Source organism: Labeo rohita, chromosome 3 (assembly GCF_022985175.1).
Source record: "Labeo rohita strain BAU-BD-2019 chromosome 3, IGBB_LRoh.1.0, whole genome shotgun sequence".
NCBI classification, from domain to species: Eukaryota; Metazoa; Chordata; class Actinopteri; order Cypriniformes; family Cyprinidae; genus Labeo; species Labeo rohita.
Genome location: NC_066871.1, coordinates 39703053 through 39725263, shown reverse-complemented (window position 1 = coordinate 39725263; position 22211 = coordinate 39703053). Strand labels below are relative to the sequence as shown.

At 41.1% G+C, this 22211-nt stretch overlaps 1 pseudogene; it reads right to left on the bottom strand.

Annotated features, from left to right (window-relative positions):
* Window positions 1-294: 294 nt before the first annotated feature.
* LOC127162740 (uncharacterized) overlaps window positions 295-22211 on the bottom strand; it is a 33507-nt pseudogene continuing 11590 nt past the window's right edge.

The following is a 22211-nucleotide window of genomic DNA, read 5'->3' as shown; positions in this document are numbered from 1 at the left end:
CTTATCAAAAAAGTTTTGTTTTTAACAGAAAAATTTAATTATCTAGTGAACAGCTCTGAGCTTTGCTGCCCCACATTTACTTATTGACACTCAAATATGTTCATGATCATGACATTTTATCATTAGTCTTAGCTGAAAATAGGAAAATAATAGGAAAAAATGTTCTTTAATAATGATGTATTGAAGACTGAAGTTTTTCATTTTGCAGATGCTTGTATGAGGAATTGAGCCTTGTCTCTCAACTTCTTGTTTCCAGAGTATTTGCTGAAATTCTGTCATTCTGTATCTATTTTTTTAGATGTATTGATCTAAACTTTCAATAGCATCCTGTTTTGAACATTTTCTCCATTCATCTGGTATCTTACCCTAGCCTTCAAATGTTTTATTGTAGTATTTTTCCAGATCTTTCTTGAATCTGCACACAAACCACTTCCAGTATGGTAGCTCAGAGAGGTCAGAGGTGATGCTCCAGTCTGCATAATCCCCTCCTGCTGTCCTGTATTCTTGCCAGAGGACATTATCATCTGAGGCATTGGGATAAAAAGATCGATTGCTTGCTACCGCTGATGTGCAGATGCTAGTAGACAAGTTTGTTGTTTTCTTGTAATGCATCCCATTTAATCCAATAACATGATGGAAAGGAACACTGTGATCTCCAGCATGGTTTTCTATGGTGTTAGTGCAGGTAGCTTTACAGAACGGACATTGAACCCAGCAGCACTAACAGAAATGATAAATCAGAAGCACATCTGGTCTGAACTTATAGTCCAGATACTTGGGGAAAGTCTTTGTGTTGAATCTCAGGCTGATCTCAGACATTATATCAGGAAGTCTGACTTTTATTACATCTTCTAGGAGGCTGAAATCATGAACATTATCAGTTTTCACTCCACTGAGGTCTTTTTCAGAGAAGATCAGCTCATCTGAGAGCTGCTGTGTGAAACTCTTCAACAACAAACCAACATCTCCTCTGTTCACTTGAACATATTCAGTAGATTCATGTGCTGCTGTCATGATCTTCTGCTGCAGGAGTTTAATGTTCTTCTTCATCTTGGGTAAAACACTGACACTGAACTTATCAGTGATGTACCGACTGACTTCACCTCTGATAAAACTCTTGAAGTGATCTCTGAGATTATGAATGTAGTTCATGTATTTGTCGAAATCATTCTCTTCTGCCAGTGTCTGCAAGATGTGTTTCTCCAGTTTTGATCTGTTTCCATTTAGTGATTCACATTTTATTCTGATTTCATCTGCTAAATCTCTGGCAGTCCCCTTGTAGACACTCAATGCTCAATGGGCTCTTTAAGTTTCTGACAGATTATCTCACCAAAAATGCTAACCAATGTTGCTTCATGACAGTATTTCTTAAAAATACTATAGTACTGTTCTCTCTTCTTCTCAACATATATTGCAGGATCATAAGCATCCCTGAACAGTTTGTGTTGGTCAGTGATCATCTTGTTCCCCTTCAGGAACTCGAGCTGCGTCCGAAAACACTAGGGGAACACCTCCAGCGTAACCACGCTCTGAAACACGTGTGCATACTGTCCAATGGAGAAGCGAGACATCACAGGCGGGGTGACGTAGAGACCAGGAAGCTTAAAAGCACATGTGGTGCGTGCAGCCAGCAGCTTCTGTCTTTCAGCAAGCGCTCTGTGTGTGTGTGTGTGTTTTGTGCTAGTTTGCACAGCTTCTATTTGAGAATGTCACTATGTCCTACAAAGCATTCTTACGAATATAAGCAGCGGCATTTAGACTGTGTGTTCCTCTCTGCCTGCGCTATTTCGGGTGGCAATACACACAATCTATTTGTTGTCTGTCTGGGAGCGAAGCATGGGAATCAGTTCCCGAGGGAGCTGACTGCCCGCATTTGCGTTCCCCGTGCTCAGCTCCCGCTTCTGCCGAGGCAGGGCGGTGACTGTGATCGTGGGGATAGAGACGGGTCCGCTCTATCTCTGCCTTTCTCCCTAGATCTAGCGCTCTCTCTCTAGGTCGGAAGCCCGTGCTGCGGTTCTACCCCCTTTGAGTGAGAGCTCACGGCGAAGCGGGCTGTGTCAGCTCCCGAGGGGGCTGACTGCCCGCACTCACGCTGCGCTCGCTTCGTTCCCGGAGGGCTCTCTTCGAGGAGGGAGCCCTCATGAACTTCCCCGCGGCTCGGGTCCCGCTTTTCCCGAGGCAGAGCGGCGACTGCGGCCGTGGGGATGGCACATAGATCTACGGATGGGTTAGAGACGGGTCCGCCCTATCTCTGCCTTTCTCCCTAGATCTAGTGCTCTCTCTCGGCGCTTGGAAGCCCGCGCTGCAGTTCTTCCCCCTCTGAGTAAGAGCTCGCGCTGCTGCGGCTATCTTTCTCCAGGGAGATTGATGCTGTCCGCATATGAGCTGACTGCATATTAGATCGCTCGTTTCTACCTGCCCTCGCTTCTAAAAAATAAATAAATAACAGGAACGGGGATTCAAGCAATTTATGTGTGGTTTATTCGGGAGCTGAGCATGTACAGTCTGCCCTTGAGGGGGCGGGCTGTATTCATTCATAAATGTGTTCATTTAAAAAAAACAAAACAAACGACGTTCATTTTGAATGTTTAGCTCGTCTGCCATTGTCATTTAATTCTGAGGAATTCAATTTACTGCACTCTCACTCTGTACTTTCGCTAAGTGTGTGGATGCTGCTGTGGCTTAGCTGTGGCTCCCAGGGCATCTGCATACTGATCTTTATTGACATTTTTGTCAGTATTAGCTCATTCTGAGCATGGGCGGTTCGGCATCGAGATGTCGTCCTCACCCATATGAAAGGACTGGGGTTGTGACAGAGAAAAGTGTGCTTTCTCCATTACAGAGAACCACTTATCTAGGCGTGGTGTGGGATCGACCACGATGCATGTATATTTCCTGCTCGGATCGAGTCAGTCAAGAGAGTGAAAGTAGGCACTCACTGTGAAGCAGTTTCATAACTGCTGGGTCTGATGGCAGCTGTGTCCAACGTGATACCTTTTGGCCTGCTGTACATGAGACCCCTGCAGTGATGTCTCAAGACCAAGGGGGTTTCCCCAAGGGGAAACCTGTTTTGCATGATCAAGGTCATGCGGCGATGCCTACGTGCCTTGGACATGTGGAGGAGACCTTGGTTCTTGTCTCAGGGCCCGGTGCTGGGAGCTCCTTGTCGCCGCATAATGCTAGCGACAAACGCGTCCCTCACCGGTTGGGGAGTGGTCATGAGTGGCCACCCCGCCCGCGGTCTGTGGAGTGGTCACCATCCAGCTTGGCACTTCAGCTGCCTGGAGATGCTGGCCGTGTTTCAGGTACTGAAACACTTTCACCCGGACCTATGAGGCAGTACGTATAAGGAGAATCCTGACTCCTATGGTCCAGGACCTCTGAGGGCAGGCCCTTCTGGGGAAGGGCATGGTCCACCGCATTCTTCGGTGCCCGTCTCTAATCAGTGCCCTTGGGAGATCAGCCTGCCAACCCTGTCGGTGCTCCAGGGCGCAGCGGTCTCCAGCGAGCCCACACCTCAGTCTTCCGCCCGAAGACGTAGCGGAGCTAGGGAGCTCGCCACCCCTGCGGGGGTCTCTACAGCAGCTAGTTCGGCCGTCTCCTGCCGGTCATCTGTTACAGGACACCGAACTAGCAGCGTAGAAACTACTGCCAAATGTGTCTGCATGGGTCCTGCGCACTGTGAAGCGAGGTTATCGCATCCAATTCGGCGCTCCGCCGCCGCCTTTCAACTTTCCCGAGCAGGGTCTGGTAATGGAACAGGAAGTAGAAACTCTGAGGAAGGAGGCCATCGAGGTGGTCCGTCCTCAAGACAGGGAGTCCAGGTTCTACAGCCGGTACTTCATTGTTCCGAGGAAGGATGGGGGCCTGCGTCCCTTTTTAGATCTGAGACTACTGAATCGTTCAGTTATGAGGTTGAAGTTCAAAATACTGACTATCAATCAAGTGGTGTCACAAATCAGGTCCGAGGACTGGTTTGTGATGATAGATCTAAAAGACGCTTACTTCCATGTCTCCATCCTTCCTCAACACAGAAAGTTCCTGAGGTTTGCTTTCAGGGCGAAGCATACCAATATAGGGTTCTTCCGTTCGGCCTAGCACTCTCCCCCCGCACTTTCACAAAGTGCTCTGACTCCGCGGCATCCGCACACTCAATTACATCAACGTTTGGTTGATTCTGGCTCAATCGGAGCACATGGCGGTTCAACATCGAGATGTTGTTCTCGCTCATTTGAAAGAGCTGGGCTTGAGACTGAACGCCAAGAAGAGTGTGCTGTCTACACCTCTTCGCGACTTCGCGACTACGGAGAATGTGCAATGTCACCACTGGTGCTCTCTGACTTATCCAGCTCCACTGGGGCTGGATGCCATGGTACAGACGTGGCCGAGGCTTCGTCTGTACGCTTTTCCCCTGATCACTCTGCTCCCGGGAGTTCTGGAGAGATTGCGCCGGGACGGGGTCCGTCTTCTTTTAGTAGCCCCGTACTAAAAGGGAATCTCCCCATGGGAGATTCCCGTCAGGAGGGATCTCCTCTCTCAGGCGGAAGGCACCATCCTCCACCCTCGCCCGGAGTTGTGGAAGTTATGGGTGTGGCCCCTGAGGGGGCACACCTTGTAGCTTCCGGTCTCTCAACCGAGGTTGTTGAGACCATCCTCCAATCCAGAGCTCCCTCCACGAGGAAACTGTACACCCTGAAGTGGACACTTTTCACTTCATGGTGAAAGGGGAACGACCCAGGTAACGTATGTAACCATGGTTCCTCGAGGGAACGAGACGCTGCGTCTCGAGCCATACTTCCGGCATCCCTGCAGGGCTTGCTTCTCTAGAACCTGCCAGCTGCACGCACCGGGTGTGCTTTTAAGCTTCCTGGTCTCTGCGTCACCCCGCCTGTGACGTCTCGCTTCTCCATTGGACTGTTTGCACACATGTTTCAGAGCGTGGTTACGCTGGAGGCGTTCCCCTAGCGTTTTTGGACGCAGCGTCTCGTTCCCTCTGGGAACCATGGTTACATACGTAACCTGGGACGTTTGCTCTCTTACAGATGGAAAGAACCAAATCCCTGAGGAATTCATTCTTAAACAGATATTTCACTCGTCCTCCCTGATGCTCTGTTACTCTCTTCTTGATGTAATCTGTGATTTGTTGAATATATCTGATGTTGTATCCCATTTTTGAAATGTTAAATGATGTGATCATTGAGTCTGTCTGCTGAGCAATATCTGTGACTAATGATCTTATTTGGGCTTCATCCTCTCTTGATAGACTATAACCAAACCTTTTAGTTGATCTGTGGATGTTTGTTCCTGATCCTGAAAATCCACTAGATTTCTTTGACTGTACATAATCTGAATAACTTGGTACATAAAAAGCATCCTTGCATTCGCTTTTCTCCATACGTTGGTCCACAGAAACACTTTTATAGATGTCACTGAGAAGGAGTTTCACATCTTTCATTATGTCAATGTCTTTGATTTGGGGACTCTCTGTGATGATCTTTTTCACACTCTGTTTCCAAAACAAATCAAACTCTTTCTTCATTATTTCTGCATCACTTGTTTTGTTTTTTAATTCTAAGGTAAGTTCTTTATTCTTTTTATAGAGAGTGTTTTCATGTTGTGTCCTCTGAGCATCAATATTTTTCTTCAGGTCTTGCTGCTGAAGAATCTCATTTAATTTACTCTTTGTTTCTCTTACAGTGTTTTCCTGCAGCTCTTTGATTTTGATTTCAAATGATGTTTTCCACTGAATCAGCATTTCAGCGTCAGTGTCTTTCTCAAAAAAAATCAGACATTGATTTTTTTTTCACTTCTTCACTTGTTGTCTTCAGTTCTGTCCAAAGATGAGTTTCCTTAACCTCATGAATTACTTCATTTTCTATTTGATTGTGTAGTTTGTTATCAGTTTTGTTTTGTTTTGTTTTGTTATCATGGAACTGCGAAGACTCTAGGACCACTTGCTGTATTCAGCCTCCAGTTTCCTGTAGGCTGAAATCTCTAGAGATTTTCTGAAATTGATGAATTGTTCCTTCATTAAAGCCTCCCAAAGATCTTTAATACGATCTTTTAAGTGTGTCAACATTATTCCATGTGATTTTGATGCATAAGTCTTAATAGATTCCTTTACTTCTTGAATGTTCTCATAGTAGTTTGGGTTTGGTGGTGCCATTGGTGGGCTGCCCTCCCAGAGCTGAGCAAAATACTTTACGTCATTCTGAACATCAAATCTAATGACATCACTGAAACATTCAGCATCATAAACTTCATCTTTAGCAGCGAGTTTTGTCATCTCATCCAGTGTCTGCTGTAATTGTCTCTTTCCCTCCATGTTTTTCTCTCCAGCTGTGACGTCTGAAACGTTCTGATGCACAAACACACAGCTGGGATTCAGTCTGACCTTCTTCATCCTCATGAAGACCTGAACAACAATCTGAAGAATGTCCTGCATCTCAGATGTGTTTTCACCAAATATATTGATCAAGGTAAGATTTGCAAGACCTACAACAAATGTGGCCAATTCATTGACCTGATGTCTTGTAGCTCTTCCAGCCAGTTCTAGAGCTCCAAGACCTTCAGTATCAACAACCAGAATATAGTCAAAGTTCATCTGTGTTTTCATCTCGTCTGACACTCTGACCAGCTGCATGAAAGCTCCTCTGGTGCACCTGCCAGCACTGACGGCAAACTGGAGTCCAAACATAGCATTCAGCATGGTGGATTTCCCAGAGCTCTGAATCCCTAAAATTGACAGCACAAAGACTCTCTGGTCTCCCAGTTTCTGGATGAGTTGATCTAGAACAGCAGAGATCCAGATCACAGGAACATGAGCAGCATCTCCATCCATCAGCTCCAGTGGAAATCCAGAGATCATCATCTCTGCTGCAAGACTCGGGAGAGAAGAGAAGTGAAACTGCAGGTCTTTCTTGTTCTTCTTCACAGATGAACATGATTCATAGATCTGACCGATCTCCCTCATGATGTGCTCTAAACCAAAGGCTGTAATTTGAATTTCCTCAGATATTCTCTCAAGTTCTTCTTGTTCAGTTTTGAGTTGTTCAGGTTTATCATTGTTCTCTTTCAGTTTTATAACTGCTGACCACTTTTCATCATACTTCTGATGAAGAGCAGAAATATCAATTGAGCTATATTCATCCAGAAAGATTCCAAGCCATTTTATAAAATACATCTTATTTTCAGCAAACAAGTGAATTTCTTTAATAAAGAACTGTATAAAAGTACACATGTTAAATGCATACTGCTGCTCACGCAATCCCTTCAGGTCGGCTTGTTTCCTGCTTATTTCCATTTCTGTCTCATGTGCTTGAGGTCGATGTAGTTCTTTGTTCTTCTGGCAAAACTGATGCCACAGTTTCCCCATATGAGGCAGAAATGATTCTTTGATTTCGGTTATATCTTTATTCTCCAGTAAACTCATCATCTGCTGTGCTGCTTCTCTTCCTCTCCTGCAGTCATCATCATCTTCCTCATCTACTCTGATGTCTGAGAATTTGGACACATCTTCAAGTCTGAAAGTGAAAGATGATTCTGAGAGACAATCATTTATAGCTCTTCTGAGTTCTTCAGATACATCTGACTGACTTCTTTCCTTCAGACCAATTTTGAATTTTCCATTATTCATCTCAGTTACAGTAGATTCATCCTCAGTAAGAAGACAAATGAGTGGCTTTTTGTTTGTGTACAGGTTTTGGATCATTTTAATGCTTTCATTGGTGTCAAGTCGTGGTAGAAGAACAACATTGACTGAGGCCATTTCAGTGAGGATCTGCAGCTGTTTCTCATGGTCTCCTGCATCACCGTGTAGATTACAGAAAGCAACACAGTCAGTGAATTTATCTGTGTCTTTCCCAGAGGGGCAGAACCAGGCGATCTCCACCACTCCATCCATCAGGACTCTGGTTCTGCTGCTGCCTGGGCAGTTCCTGTGGAAGAACGTGTTGTGTTTCTCATTGATCAGACTGTTCATCAGATGAGACTTGGATGAAGACACAGAGCCAAACCTGAAGAAAAACACCATTGGAGTTTCTACATTGTAGATTGGCTGTGTTTTGCTGATTATTTCATTGTTGGTGTTTCTCATCTTCCATCTCTTGTTGATTTGTCTGAATGTCCAGAAAGGAAACTCAATCTGTTGTGTGAATGGATCAGGAACAAGCAGAGGCAGAGCGTACTGACACTGGGACAGTTTAGTCACCATCAGCTGCTTCAGAAAACCATCAGCACAATGAAACACGGCCATCTGAACATCCATCGGATGGATTTGCTCAGATTGACCTGTTCCTTTATTAGACAAAGACATTGCTTTCATAATATCACTGTTGTCTCTTTGTTGCATATGATGCTGTTCATGGGCATCTTTAACATTATATCCTACTCTGTAGTTCATTATCAGAAGTTTTTGTATGAAACTCCAAACCAGCTTCTCCTCAGCAGAAGACTTATGGGACTTTGATGAATGTGCAATTGACTGAAGAACTTCTTCAATTCTCAGTTTATTTTTGTTTGTTCGAGATGAAGTCTTTGAAATAATTGCTCTATTAGTGATTCATTGGTTTCAGTGCAGATCTTCTCCTTTTTCTCTTGTTCCCATTCCTTTTTCATCTCCAACTGTCTTCTCTTTAGTTTTTCCTTATGCTGTTCTTCAAGGAGTTTCAATTTATCTTCAAATGCCTTTTGTTGATCTTCTCTCATGTTTCGTTCTTCTTTTAGTCTCTTCTCAAATTCTTCCAGTTGTCCTTGTCGCTCTCTTTCTATTCTCTCTTTCTCTCTGATTACTTCCTCCATTTCACCCTTGAGCCTCTGATACTGTTCATCAGAAATCAGTTTCTCTCTCTCCCACCTCTTTTTATCCTCTTCTTCTCTTCTCTTCCTCTCTTTTTCTTGATTCTGTTTTGCTTCTTCTATCATTTTTATTGTCTCTTTCTTTTCTTCTAGTTTTTCATTAGTTCTTCTTTTTCTTTGTTCATTTGTTCCACAAGGATCTTCATGTTGTTTTCTTTTAGTTCTTGTTTAGATTGAAGATTTTCTTTCTCTATTTCCATTCTCTCTCTCTCTCTTGTTTTAGTTTCTGATTAAATTCATCCCACTCTCTTTGTTTCTCGTCCTCTTCTTCTTTTCTCAGCTTTTCTTCTTTTTCTTTCTGCCTCTCCCATTCCTCTCGTTCTTTCTTCATTTCTTCATGGATCTCTCTTTCTTTCTTTTCTCTTTTTATTTGTGTTTTGTATTGTTCTTCCATCTTGTTAAACTCTGTCTTTTTCATGATTCTGTCTGTCAATCTCTAGTCTATTCATCAGTTTGTTTATTTCTGTGTCATATTTAAGTTGAAGTTGTTCACTCTTTCTGTTTTTACTTTTCTTTGTCTTGCCTCATTTTTTCAATTTTATATTCAAACATCTCTTGTTCTCTTTGCATCTCATCTCTTATTTGTCTCTGATGTGCCTCTTGTTCTGTTATTTCTTTTTGAGTTTCTCTTCTCTTCTCTTTCTTTCTTTGTCAGGATTTTGTCTTTCTTCTTCTGTCATCATCTTCCTTCTCTCTTTCTCTTCTTCTAGTTTGATCTTCAGTTCTTCGTTTTCTCTGTTCATTTGCTCCATTAGGAACTTCATGTTTTCTTCTGCTTCCTGTTTAGATTGAAGATCTTCTTTCTTTTGTTTCATTCTCTCTTTCTCTTGTTTATGTCTTTGGGTAAATTCATCCCATTCTCTCTGTTCCTTCTCTCTTCTTTTCTCATCTTCTTCAGCTCTTCTAATCTTTTCCTCTTGTTTTTTCTGTTTCTCCCATTCATCTCGTTGTCTTCTCATTTCCACTTTATATTGTATTTCTCTCTCTTTAAATTCTTCTTTTTTTCTTTATCTCTTTGTCATGATTTTGTCTTTGTTCCTCCATCATCGTCTGCATTCTTTCTTTCTCATCTTTGTGTTTCTTCATCAGTTCTTCTCTTTCTTTGTTCAGTTGCTCCACTGTCTCCATCAGGAACTTCATCTGTTGTTCTTGTTTTTCTCTTTCCATCTTTCTGAACATCTTACATGAGTAGAAACTCCCACCGTTTGCTGCCACCATGGCGTCAATCTTCTCCAGTAGATCAAACACCTGTGTTCGGTCTTCAGTCTGATTATTATTGAACACATGGTATCTGTTTCCACATGCCTCAATTAGATTCATCAAAGGAGATCCAGTTTTTCCCAAACACTGTTCAATGGTTTTGTTCTTCAGATCATCTCCTCTGGTGAAGAGCACCATGGTGTACATTAAGGAGTTTTCACCAAATGTTTCTTGGATGATCTTCACTGATTTTGCTTCTTCTAGAGTGAATCGTCCCAGTGGTATCAGTAGGAGAAACACATGTGGTCCAGGAAGCACCATGGAGATACAGTTGGTGATTTCTTTCTGTATCTCCTCATTAGTTAGTTCAGTATCAAACAGTCCTGGAGTGTCAATCACAGTAATGTGTCTGCCGTTGATTTTGACTGTTTCTCTCTGAGTCTCATTGGTCACTGAATTAAAAGATTCTTCTGCTTTAAACACGTTTCTTCCTAAGATTGTGTTTCCTGTTGCACTCTTCCCAACTCCAGTTTTTCCCAGCAGCACAATTCTCAGATCATCTTGACTCTCTGTTGAACCTGTAAAAGAAGAGATGCGTTAGGCTAAAACAGGTTTTCAAAAGTTTGATTCTGTAAAAAATCTTTTGATTCTTGTGAGAGGTTTGCTGTCTGCTTGTTTATCATGTCATATCATATCATTTATTAAATGTGGTGTTAAGTGATTTGTTTGGTATATTGTACTTTTTACATAGTGTACTATAGGTTGCAGTAATGATGTTTAAAAAAAAAAAAAAACTCAAAACTTCAGCCATTTTTCTTTCTCTACAGTGTAAAACCCAAACTGATTTTCAGTTCATTACCTTGTGACAGAAAATGTGTCTCTAATGAATGAATTTTTTTCTTCATCTCTTCAAATTTCAGCAGTTTTTTCATCTGAGCCTCCAAAAATGTCTCTGTAGAGAAAAAGCATCCTCTGTTTTCTTCCAGCATCTGCTCAATCTTCTCCATCAGTGTGGACACTTGTGTGGTGGGACCAAAGAAATTATGTCGTCCTCCAAAACTCTCAATGATGGTCTTTGTTTCTTCATTTAGCTCTGCTGTCTGATGCTCTGAATTCTGGATTATGAGGATCATGATGTGTTTGTTGATTCTTGAGCTGAAAATCCTCTGGATCTCTTCCATTTCTGCTTTCTCTTCATTATTAAGTGGAGCATCAGGAATAATGAGGAGAAAAACATGAACTCCAGGATGACAGCGAGACACACAGTGGAGAGTCTGACGCATCACTTCCTCCTCTGAGAGCTTAGAGTTGAACAGAGCTGGAAGCTCCACCATATTGATCTGACGGCCATGAAGCTCCACCTCTGATCTTCTTTCTGTCTGCTGCAGGATCCACTCTGATATGGAGGATTTTAATGTCTGTCACTCCCACACACAGCCAGATTCAGCTTCACACCCTCTGAAATTGATAGAAGAACATTTAAAAAAAACAAAAAAAAACAAAACAACTTTTCATTATAGATCATTTAACAATGCGAGAATCAAATGTTTTTTACACTTACATTTTCCTTGGTTTGTTGTTTCTGTGAAGCTTTATATTCAGTACAAATTAGGGGTTGCCCTTCATTAATTCATACAATGTCCTCAAAAATCTGCAAGAGATCATCAGGGAGATCTACTCTTCTGAAGACTGAAGTGTCTGTTTGCACATTTCTGAATGATTTTCTTTAGGATTTTATTTGTTTCGGTGGGCTCTTGTGTCGTGAGGACCATGGTGTGTTGAAAAACCCGCTCAGAGAAAGAGTCCAGCACCTTCTCCACACACTCTTGATCTTCTGTTGAACACTGATCATGCTTGAGGAGCAGAATGATCACATGATGTCCTGGATCAGACAGAGACACACACTCCTTCACTGTCTGTGCGATGTGCTGGAGTGACAGATGTGGCTGAAGCAACTGAGGACTGTTGATGACCATCACATGTCTGTCCTTCAGTCTTCCTACGACTCTCTCTACAACATCTGGAGGAGCTTCACTGTCAAATGCTGCTCGCCCTAATATGAAGTTTCCCACTCTACTGTTTTCTGACACATTCTTCCTCAGCAGAACAATCCTCACTGCAAAGAGTGAAATTAGACATTTAGTATCCACAATCCTCACATCACACACTAACACAGACCGCATGTGATATGTCATATGTTACAATTCCAGTCATTTAATCAAGCATCAGTTATTGAACAGCAATGATCAGAATCTGCTAGTAAGAGGTAAATTTAAATTTAACAAATTTGCCTTTGTTAAATAGATAAAATGTCTATTTACTCTTCATCATGTATTGTTGTTTTTGTTCATCTAAAGACTTACTCATAATAGGTGTGTCTATGCTATGTCTTCTTCTGCGAGGAGGATTATGGGCAACAGTCACTGTATGAAACAAAAGTCTTATATATGACTCTCCACAGTAAGACATATCAGTAGAAATAAACATTTCTAAACAATTATCACAAGCATAAAAGTGAAAGTGTGAGATGCTCTAAAGTCAATTTTGTTTTGCCTTGGGGATTTGAAAAGAATTTAGGTAATTTTTACTGAACATGCAATAAAGCAGGCATGTGCACAGGTAGGACTCAGCCTATGCAGATCACATGCCCTTTTTTCCCTTACACTCCGAAGTGCCCTTTTTTGTTGGCTGTGTTTTGTTTTTTTTTTCTTCAAAAAATCTGTGCCTATTGGTCACCCTTTACGTTCGTCTGCCTCTTTTACATATATTTAGCCAGTGAGATGTATTAAAAAGAGCTTGTGACTAAATCTTTTTGGATCCGCTCAAACTGTTAAACAACCTCATAACTCCACACCCTCTATCTTGATGGAATGAAGTTCCACAGCAGCTGAGCTGAACAAAATCTTGCAAGGGTAAATAAAGATCTTGTTTGTTGTTAAAATAAGTACATTGTTTTCTTTATGCAGGAAACTCAAGAAATTTTATGTATTTGATGTCTGAGATGCATTTGCCATCTTGTCTATAGCCAATACACTTAAATTGCCTGTGCATACAGTAGCATTTCATCTCTTTTATAAAATGAGATTTTGGCCAAATGTATTTTACAACAGGAAAATCTGAGCGCCCATATAGCTACAACAAACTTTGTAACCTGTTGATGAAAATGTAATGTGAAGGTGCCGTTTTAATGACAGACAAAATTTGCACACATTTGCTGGTCAAAACCTGCTGGGAGAAAAGCTGAGTGACTGAGTGATCACCTAAATATATTTTTAAAAAATGTCTACTTTGATTTATGATTGCTGATACAATAATTTATAACCATTTATTCATATTATATGGTCACAAGGTTCATGTTTACGCTGATAATATGCACATATTCTCTAGCTAGCTGATTTCTTAATGTAGTATTCTATACTCTCCACTCGTCTTCCCATGTATAAACTTAGTAAAACATGGTTTTAAGTACTGTTTTTGTAACTTACAAAAAAAAAAAAAAAAAAAACAATACAGAATCAGATCACTATAAAATCTTTAATTTTAACATATATATAGGGAGATCTCTGGTACAATTCAAACTTTTCACTGCAACTGTACTTTTCAGAGTATTTTATTATTTTTTTCATTGCTCTTTATTTTAGACCTTCATGAGTCCAACATCCCTATTTCTCAACAGCACTAAGTTTTATACTTAAAATATACTGCTAAATATACTTAGCTACCTATGACGACCACTACATTCATTATTACATCCAGCAACACAACACCTCAATCGCTCAATCAGTGATATTCTTGTCTAACTTACATCCCTGCTCCTGCATCGAAAAAAAGAGGGCGGACTGTGACAGCTGATCTGAGGTAAGACGCTCATGTCAATCAACTATCGTGGGAGCGGCCTCTGTTAGTGTGACGCAACAACGACAGGCATCTGAGAATGGCTCATTTTGGGGATATTATTTTTACAGATTAATTAAAAACCACTGCATGTTGAATATGCTATTTTCTTCAGACATTGTATTTTTTCTTTAGATAATAATCTTTGTAGCTGCTCTCAAATAGCAATTCTTTTGACAGAATCACATGAAAATCTTCAACACTGAATTGATCTGTATGTTATTCTTACCACTTTTGTCAGCAGCTGACATGTTGATATTTCTTCTGTATGCTTCTTTAGGTTTTAGTTGATCATCTTTGACTCTTGATGTTTTTCTGTTCATCGAGATTCAACACAGTCCTGTACCTCTTCATTTCATCAGACCGTGTAGTATAGAGCTCTAAACAACTACTGTGCTTAAAGCACAAGAAAGTGAAACTCACTGATGTTACTGCAGCTCATACATCGATCAATGTCATTCATAACTCATTTAATGTTACTCATATTTACATTTCATATAACAAACATATAACATAGCAGACATAAATACAAAGATGGTAATTGTAATGAAATGCAATAATGCTTTCATCATGTTAATGTTTCTTACCTTGTTGCAAAAATGAGATCAGGAAGAAATTAAATCAGTAAGTGTGGGTGGAGTGACGTTACAAGGTCAAAAAACCTGTAGCTGTGCATTTTGTTTGACAACAAATACAGGTATTAGGCCAGTATTCGATAATACGATGTACATGTATGTATAATCAATATGCACAATAGTGCACTGTTGCAGTAGCGAACCGTGACTTTTGAACCATGGCTCTCTCCCCAAGGGAGACAATTCCACCTTTGAAACAAGAGGCTATTCCAGCCTTAATGTGGTCACTTACCGGACGTGATGCACAGTGCTACACCGCACCATGTCTTCAATATTTGAGCACATTGTCTTCTGTGTGTACCGACACCGGCAGCACCACCGGCAACTGTCTGCAGATCTACTGAACATGACATGTTCGGTGTGATTGACCTCTCTCTCTCTCTCTGTGCGAGTATTAAATGCTGCACTCTGCTGTGAGACGAAATCAAGCGAAGGGTGTATATTATTGATAATTGCAGAAGAGAGAGAAGGAAAGGAAAGGATGTGAAGTGTGGCCAAGTATGGTGACCCATACTTGGAATTTGTGCTCTGCATTTCTTCCAAGTGCACACACACAGCAGTGAGAAGTGAACAAACACACACACTGTGAAACCACACCCGGACCAGTGGCCAGCCAATGCTATGGCATCTGGGGCGCAGTTGGGGGTTCAGTGCCTTGCTCAAGGGTCTCACCTCAGTCATGATTAGGGTTGGGTACCGAAACCCGGTGCCAATACGGCACCGGTACCCATGTGACCGGTATGTACCGGACCGAGTCAGAACGCGAATTTCGGTGCCTCATTTCGGTGCCACTTAAATGCCTGAACTGTCGATTGAAATATTTGTCTTCTGGTGCTATGACACGGATGTAGAAGCATTGATTCATCAACATGCATGATCGCTAGTTAAATTTAAATACTGCATTCATGGGGTGTCAGAATGATCAGAAAATTTATTTACTGAATGAGAAAACTCACGTGAACGTCGGAAAGCTTTGATGATAGAAATCCAAGACATCTTTGTAGTTACTATGCATTTTCACATTTCGAATTAAAAGCACAAATCGTCTGGAAATGAGACCATCCGAGAAGCGCATGAATGCTGCAACTATCGTTACACTTGCTCTGACTGCAGCAGGTGGTTTGCCGTTAGCTTAGCAAGCTACGTTAAACGCGTCTAACTTAAAATGCCCAAAACTAAACATTCTGAAGTGTGGCTATATTTCACGAGAAATGATTCAGACACTGCGACGTGCAGCAAATGTTTTACAGCAGTTGCGTGTGAAGGGGAAAACGCGTCAAACCTAATGAAACATTTGATGGTATGTGGAATAAACTTGAAAGCAGAGGGATGCACCGTGTTTGACAGTTTGCAGACATCAGCTGGAGAGGTGTCGTATTTTGCCAGAGACGGCAAATATGTGATGCGATCTAGGAAAACCCAACACATGGTGAAATTTTACCTTTTTTAGGTTTTGACACCATATGAAAGCTGAGTACAGGTCCCTTTCCAAAACTTTTATTTTTTACATAACCTGCGTTATGGCTATCTTAGGTTGGCCGATAGCGATGATTTTTAGGAATGGGATTTTGAGAAAAACGGCTTTAAAGTGAGACGGCTTTCACTTTCACTTTACGGGTTTAACGAGAGCTGTCTGTCAAGTTAGGAGCGCTACTGCATCATTAGACAAACAGACAACGTTTGTTTTCCGTTGATCACCCATTTTATGTTTAGTAAATAATGCAGCCTACCTTGTAGTAAAAGCGAGCGCAGCGCAACTGTTCGCGCACTGTGATAAAACAGACTGTCATCGGACTCCTCTTTAGTAACTTCATCATCCGATCCTTCATCTCTGGATGTGAAATAGCCCGTAACATCATTTAGGGCACTGACATCACCAAAACTGAGAAGACTGAGACGAGTAAGATCGGTTAAGTGAGCAGCTGCAGTACTTTAGACGGCGTTGTTGTGCTCCGCCATCTCACGATGTTAAAATAAATAAATACATAAAAAATAAATAAATAACTTTGCTTGCCGTACTTTACACAGGACTGGTGGAGAATGTGAACTGATACGCCTTTACTAAATATGTTAGGTGGTTTATTTTGATAGGTTAACTGTTTTTGTGGTGTTAAGGGAAAGCAGCTCCGCAGCGCGTTCTTAACATAGGAGAAAGACAGTCATTTCTGCTTGCTGCAATAAATGTCTATTTTTCTGCACTAAACAAGTGAATTTCGAAGAGATATTTTCAGAGATGATAGACAAGATGTTATAGAATAATAATTTAATGAAAAAACGAATTTCCTGAAAACGTCCCACCGCGACATCCGACGGGTTTTCCCAGACCTCATCACATATAGTCATATTTCTGCAAAAGAATTTCTGAAATTTTAAGCTGTTAAATTATTGTAGTTGGGTTAGGTGGCTTAGGTTTTATTGTTGTTGCGTTTTGCATTGACTTAATAATGTATAGTACTACTTCTTCTTTTTTTTTTTTTTTTTTTTACTTTTAATACATTGTTCAATTTAAAGAACTTTTTTGTCCAATAAAAATATATTCTTGTGTCATCCACCACTTTGTGGCTTTTTAAAAGTATCGGTTCAGGCACCGTTTTGGCACCGGTACCGTTTTAAAAGTATCGATTTGGCACCGGTATCGAAAAAACCCCAAACGATACCCAACCCTAGTCATGATATTAAGGGTGGAGAGAACGCTGGTAATTCACTAGGGCTATGCAGTGGCATACATGAATTGAGTGGCAGATAGTCCTCCCCCGAAAGAATATCATCAGGCATAACTCATCCCAGCTGGTCAAATAAGCTAGCTCAATAAAGTCTTGAACATAATCTTCAATGGCCCGGATACCTGGACGAAGGCGTAAAAGACAAACTGCTGGATTCATTTTGCGGTGAAGTCTTCTGTCATGAACTGCTCGAGAATACAAAGCTGCGGATCCAAGTGCAGTTGTTTATACAAGGATATTTCCACAGTCGTAGTCGAGATAACAGGCAAAGGTCATAACAAAACCAAGACACAAAGAACCAGGAAACCACAACTAGAAAACGCATATAAATTGCTACATAATCTTGCATTATCGTTGTTTTCGGTTACGCAAAAGCACAGTGACTACCAGATTTGAAATGAAAAAGCAAAGTCCATTTGCAACTGTATTTCCCATGTCATACGAGTTATGAGCCTGTCATATTTAAATAATATTATTTGCCATGTCTGCTTTTTCACTTTCTATGCATCTTTCACTTTCTCTGCCAAAACTTAAATTGAATCGAACACAACTTTTGGCACAGCACCATGGCCATCTTGGGACTTGAGTCTGAAGGCAAGGCTGAAGCAGTCTCATATGCATCAGCATAAGTATGCCATATGCCTTTAGAGCCTTTGTAAATATTTAATTGGTTCCAAACTGAGAAATCGGATGCTCTGCACAAGAGAGAGCTTGCTTTTTTCCTAGTTGACCCAAAGTCCCAACCGGTGTTGAAGAACCAGATTTTTGTGTGCACACATCAACTCTCAAGAGTGAGCTATCAGCCACTCGTCAAGGTGATTCAGGATGGAAATGCCCAGTTTCCTTAATGGGACTAAATTTTTTCAGCATCCCACATCTTGGCAAGATTGAGTCACAGGTAGTGTTCCTGGGCCATGAGTATGGACATCGCACAGCCCAGGCCCTACGCCACGACTTTCGTAGCCTGAAGGGCATAGTCAGTCGCTGAATGCAGTTCCTGTATGATTTCCAGGTTAGAACTACCTTCTACAGTTCTTTCAGTGATTTAGCCTAATATATCTGTGGGATGGCCACTGTGTGCAGGGCAGAGGCAGCTTGACCAGCAGCACCATACCCAGAGGTGGAAGGACCAGGACGGGAAGTGGCTGAGGTAACTCACGTTAAAAGTATGAGAGTTGTGACTGCAACATGCCTATGGCCACATTCCCATAATGAGAACATGAGCCATCCACAAATACTCTCTCGTCATGAGAACGGTCAAAGTACCTTTAAGACAAGTCATTTGACTTGGCGGCCATATTTGAAACGCCTCTTGGGCATGCAAGTGCAGATTCTCAAATTCTCAGATTCAAATTCTCCATTCTTACGATTAAATTTCATATTTGAAATCACCAGTGAAATCTGACAACAACTGCCTCATAAATGGCGTTTCTTATGCTCCAGTAGAAGAAAAAAAGAGTTCAGACACAAAAGCCTCTAAGTCTATCTGACGTTTTTATTTAAAGGGGTCATCGGATGCTAAGTTCACTTTTACATGTTGTTTGAACATTAATGTGTGTTGGCATTGTATATACAAATCTACCCTATAATGATAAAAATCCATGCAGTGGTTTTTAATTAATCTGTAAAAATAATATCCCCAAATTGAGCCATTCTCAGATGCCTGTCGTTGTTGCGTCACACTGACAGAAGCCGCTCCCACGATAGTTGATTGACATGAGCGTCTTACCTCAGATCAGCTGTCACAGTCTGCCCTCTTTGTTTCGATGCAGGAGCAGGGATGTAAGTTAGACAAGAAGTGAGCGATTGAGGTGTTGTGTTGCTGGATGTAATAATGAATGTAGTGGTCGTCATTTACTCCCGACATCTGAGCCGCTGAAGATGCTGTGGATTACGTTTGTTTGTGAAGGGAATGCACCTCCCCATCTACACATGTCTGTCTATGTTCGTGTGAATCATTTGTGATCCAGCTTCACTTATAGCAGAAGTGAGTATAAGGGTTTTTTTATGAATCTTTGCGATCACCTTTCCTAATAATGTGCTAGTTAGCAAGTTTAGCGGCTAAACATGGCTAAATGCGGCTAAAGTAAACAGGCTCCTTGCTCAACAGAGAGAAGAGAGGGGCGGGGTGAGCAGAGCTCATTTGCATTTAAAGCAGCCTCCACCAGAATGGGATGATTTTTGCAGAGCTGATTCTGACAAGGTAAAAAGGGTGTAGTTCTACACTACCATTGAGAATTTTTAATCAAAGTATATTACAAACTTTTCATTAAGACCTTAAAGAATCATATCAACTTGTGGAAAAATGGACATCCAATGACCCCTTTAAAATAAGCATTTTTGTCAGGCTCTTATTTATAGGTGTCTACCTAAGTACTGGTACTTCTGATTGGGCTGAGGCTGGGATTTAGTGAGTTTGAAGTAAAAGTATTTGATAGATGTATACTACATGTCAAGAGCATTCACTCAGTACCATTATCTCATTTTTGACCGAGATGGCTTTTAGAGGGTTTTGTATTTGAACTCTTCATTATATATATATATATATATATATAGTACAGACCAAAAGTTTGGACACACCTTCTCATTCAAAGAGTTTTCTTTATTTTCATGACTATGAAAATTGTAGATTCACACTGAAGGCATCAAAACTATGAATTAACACATGTGGAATTATATACATAACAAAAAAGTGTGAAACAACTGAAAATATGTCATATTCTAGGTTCTTCAAAGTAGCCACCTTTTGCTTTGATTACTGCTTTGCACACTCTTGGCATTCTCTTGATGAGCTTCAAGAGGTAGTCACCTGAAATGGTCTTCCAACAGTCTTGAAGGAGTTCCCAGAGATGCTTAGCACTTGTTGGCCCTTTTGCCTTCACTCTGCGGTCCAGCTCACCCCAAACCATCTCGACTGGGTTCAGGTCCGGTGACTGTGGAGGCCAGGTCATCTGGCGCAGCACCCAATCACTCTCCTTCTTGGTCAAATAGCCCTTACACAGCCTGGAGGTGTGTTTGGGGTCATTGTCCTGTTGAAAAATAAATGATGGTCCAACTAAACGCAAACCGGATGGAATAGCATGCCGCTGCAAGATGCTGTGGTAGCCATGCTGGTTCAGTATGCCTTCAATTTTGAATAAATCCCCAACAGTGTCACCAGCAAAGCACCCCCACACCATCACACCTCCTCCTCCATGCTTCACGGTGGGAACCAGGCATGTAGAGTCCATCCGTTCACCTTTTCTGTGTCGCACAAAGACACGGTGGTTGGAACCAAAGATCTCAAATTTGGACTCATCAGACCAAAGCACAGATTTCCACTGGTCTAATGTCCATTCCTTGTGTTCTTTAGCCCAAACAAGTCTCTTCTGCTTGTTGCCTCTCCTTAGCAGTGGTTTCCTAGCAGATATTCTACCATGAAGGCCTGATTCACACAGTCTCCTCTTAACAATTGTTCTAGAGATGTGTCTACTGCTAGAACTCTGTGTGGCATTGACCTGGTCTCTAATCTGAGCTGCTGTTAACCTGCGATTTCTGAGGCTGGTGACTCGGATGAACTTATCCTCCGCAGCAGAGGTGACTCTTGGTCTTCCTTTCCTGGGGCGGTCCGCATGTGAGCCAGTTTCTTTGTAGCGCTTGATGGTTTTTGTGACTGCACTTGGGGACACTTTCAAAGTTTTCCCAATTTTTTGGACTGACTGACCTTCATTTCTTAAAGTAATGATGGCCACTCGTTTTTCTTTACTTAGCTGCTTTTTTCTTGCCATAATACAAATTCTAACAGTCTATTCAGTAGGACTATCAGCTGTGTATCCACCTGACTTCTGCACAACACAACTGATGGTCCCAACCCCATTTATAAGGCAAGAAATCCCACTTATTAAACCTGACAGGGCACACCTGTGAAGTGAAAACCATTTCAGGTGACTACCTCTTGAAGCTCATCAAGAGAATGCCAAGAGTGTGCAAAGCAGTAATCAAAGCAAAAGGTGGCTACTTTGAAGAACCTAGAATATGACATATTTTCAGTTGTTTCACACTTTTTTGTTATGTATATAATTCCACATGTGTTAATTCATAGTTTTGATGCCTTCAGTGTGAATCTACAATTTTCATAGTCATGAAAATAAAGAAAACTCTTTGAATGAGAAGGTGTGTCCAAACTTTTGGTCTGTACTGTATATATATATATATATATATATATATGTTTTTAGTATTTTCTGTAGCATATGTCAGTGTCAGTGTTATTGTCCCTGTTCTACTTGTTTTCTCTTTTGTCATGATAGATTTCAGGTACACAGGTTTGAACTTGCCCAAATTTCTCCTAGCAGCTACTAGGTTGTTTGTTTCTAATACAGAATGTATGTGACTTTCTCTCCTCAGCCAAAGAGAAATTAAGTTTAGACCAATCATTTTAGTAGAGAAGACCCTAATTCATTGTCTTAAGTCATGTTGGGCTTTGAAGCTGCCCAAGTCTGTGACAAAAAAGTTACAAAAAAAAAATAAAATAAAAAAAAAATAAAAAATAAACTTGATAACGATAAATTAAAATGTATTGAGTCTGTATTTGTTTTTCCTTGTTCTTTTGTGTTTGATTCAAAGTTTTCAACCATTAATCTTGAGAAAGTTTCACTGCAAGTTAATTTTAAATGGATTTTGTAAAAACATTTTTTTTTTTATTAAGCGGTTTTAACACACCCAAGCTAATCAGAAATTCCACCCTCCCGTACAACACCTACCAGGAAGAGACTGACTTGTTACTTCTCCTTTCTGACTCTTCTCTCTTGTCCAAAACGAAAAAGAATCAGCGATAAGTGGAGACTAAAGAGAAAAACTTTCAAGAAGGATTTGAATCTTTGTGACTCTCATGGTTATTTGAAACCATTGTTTAGAAAGTGAAAGT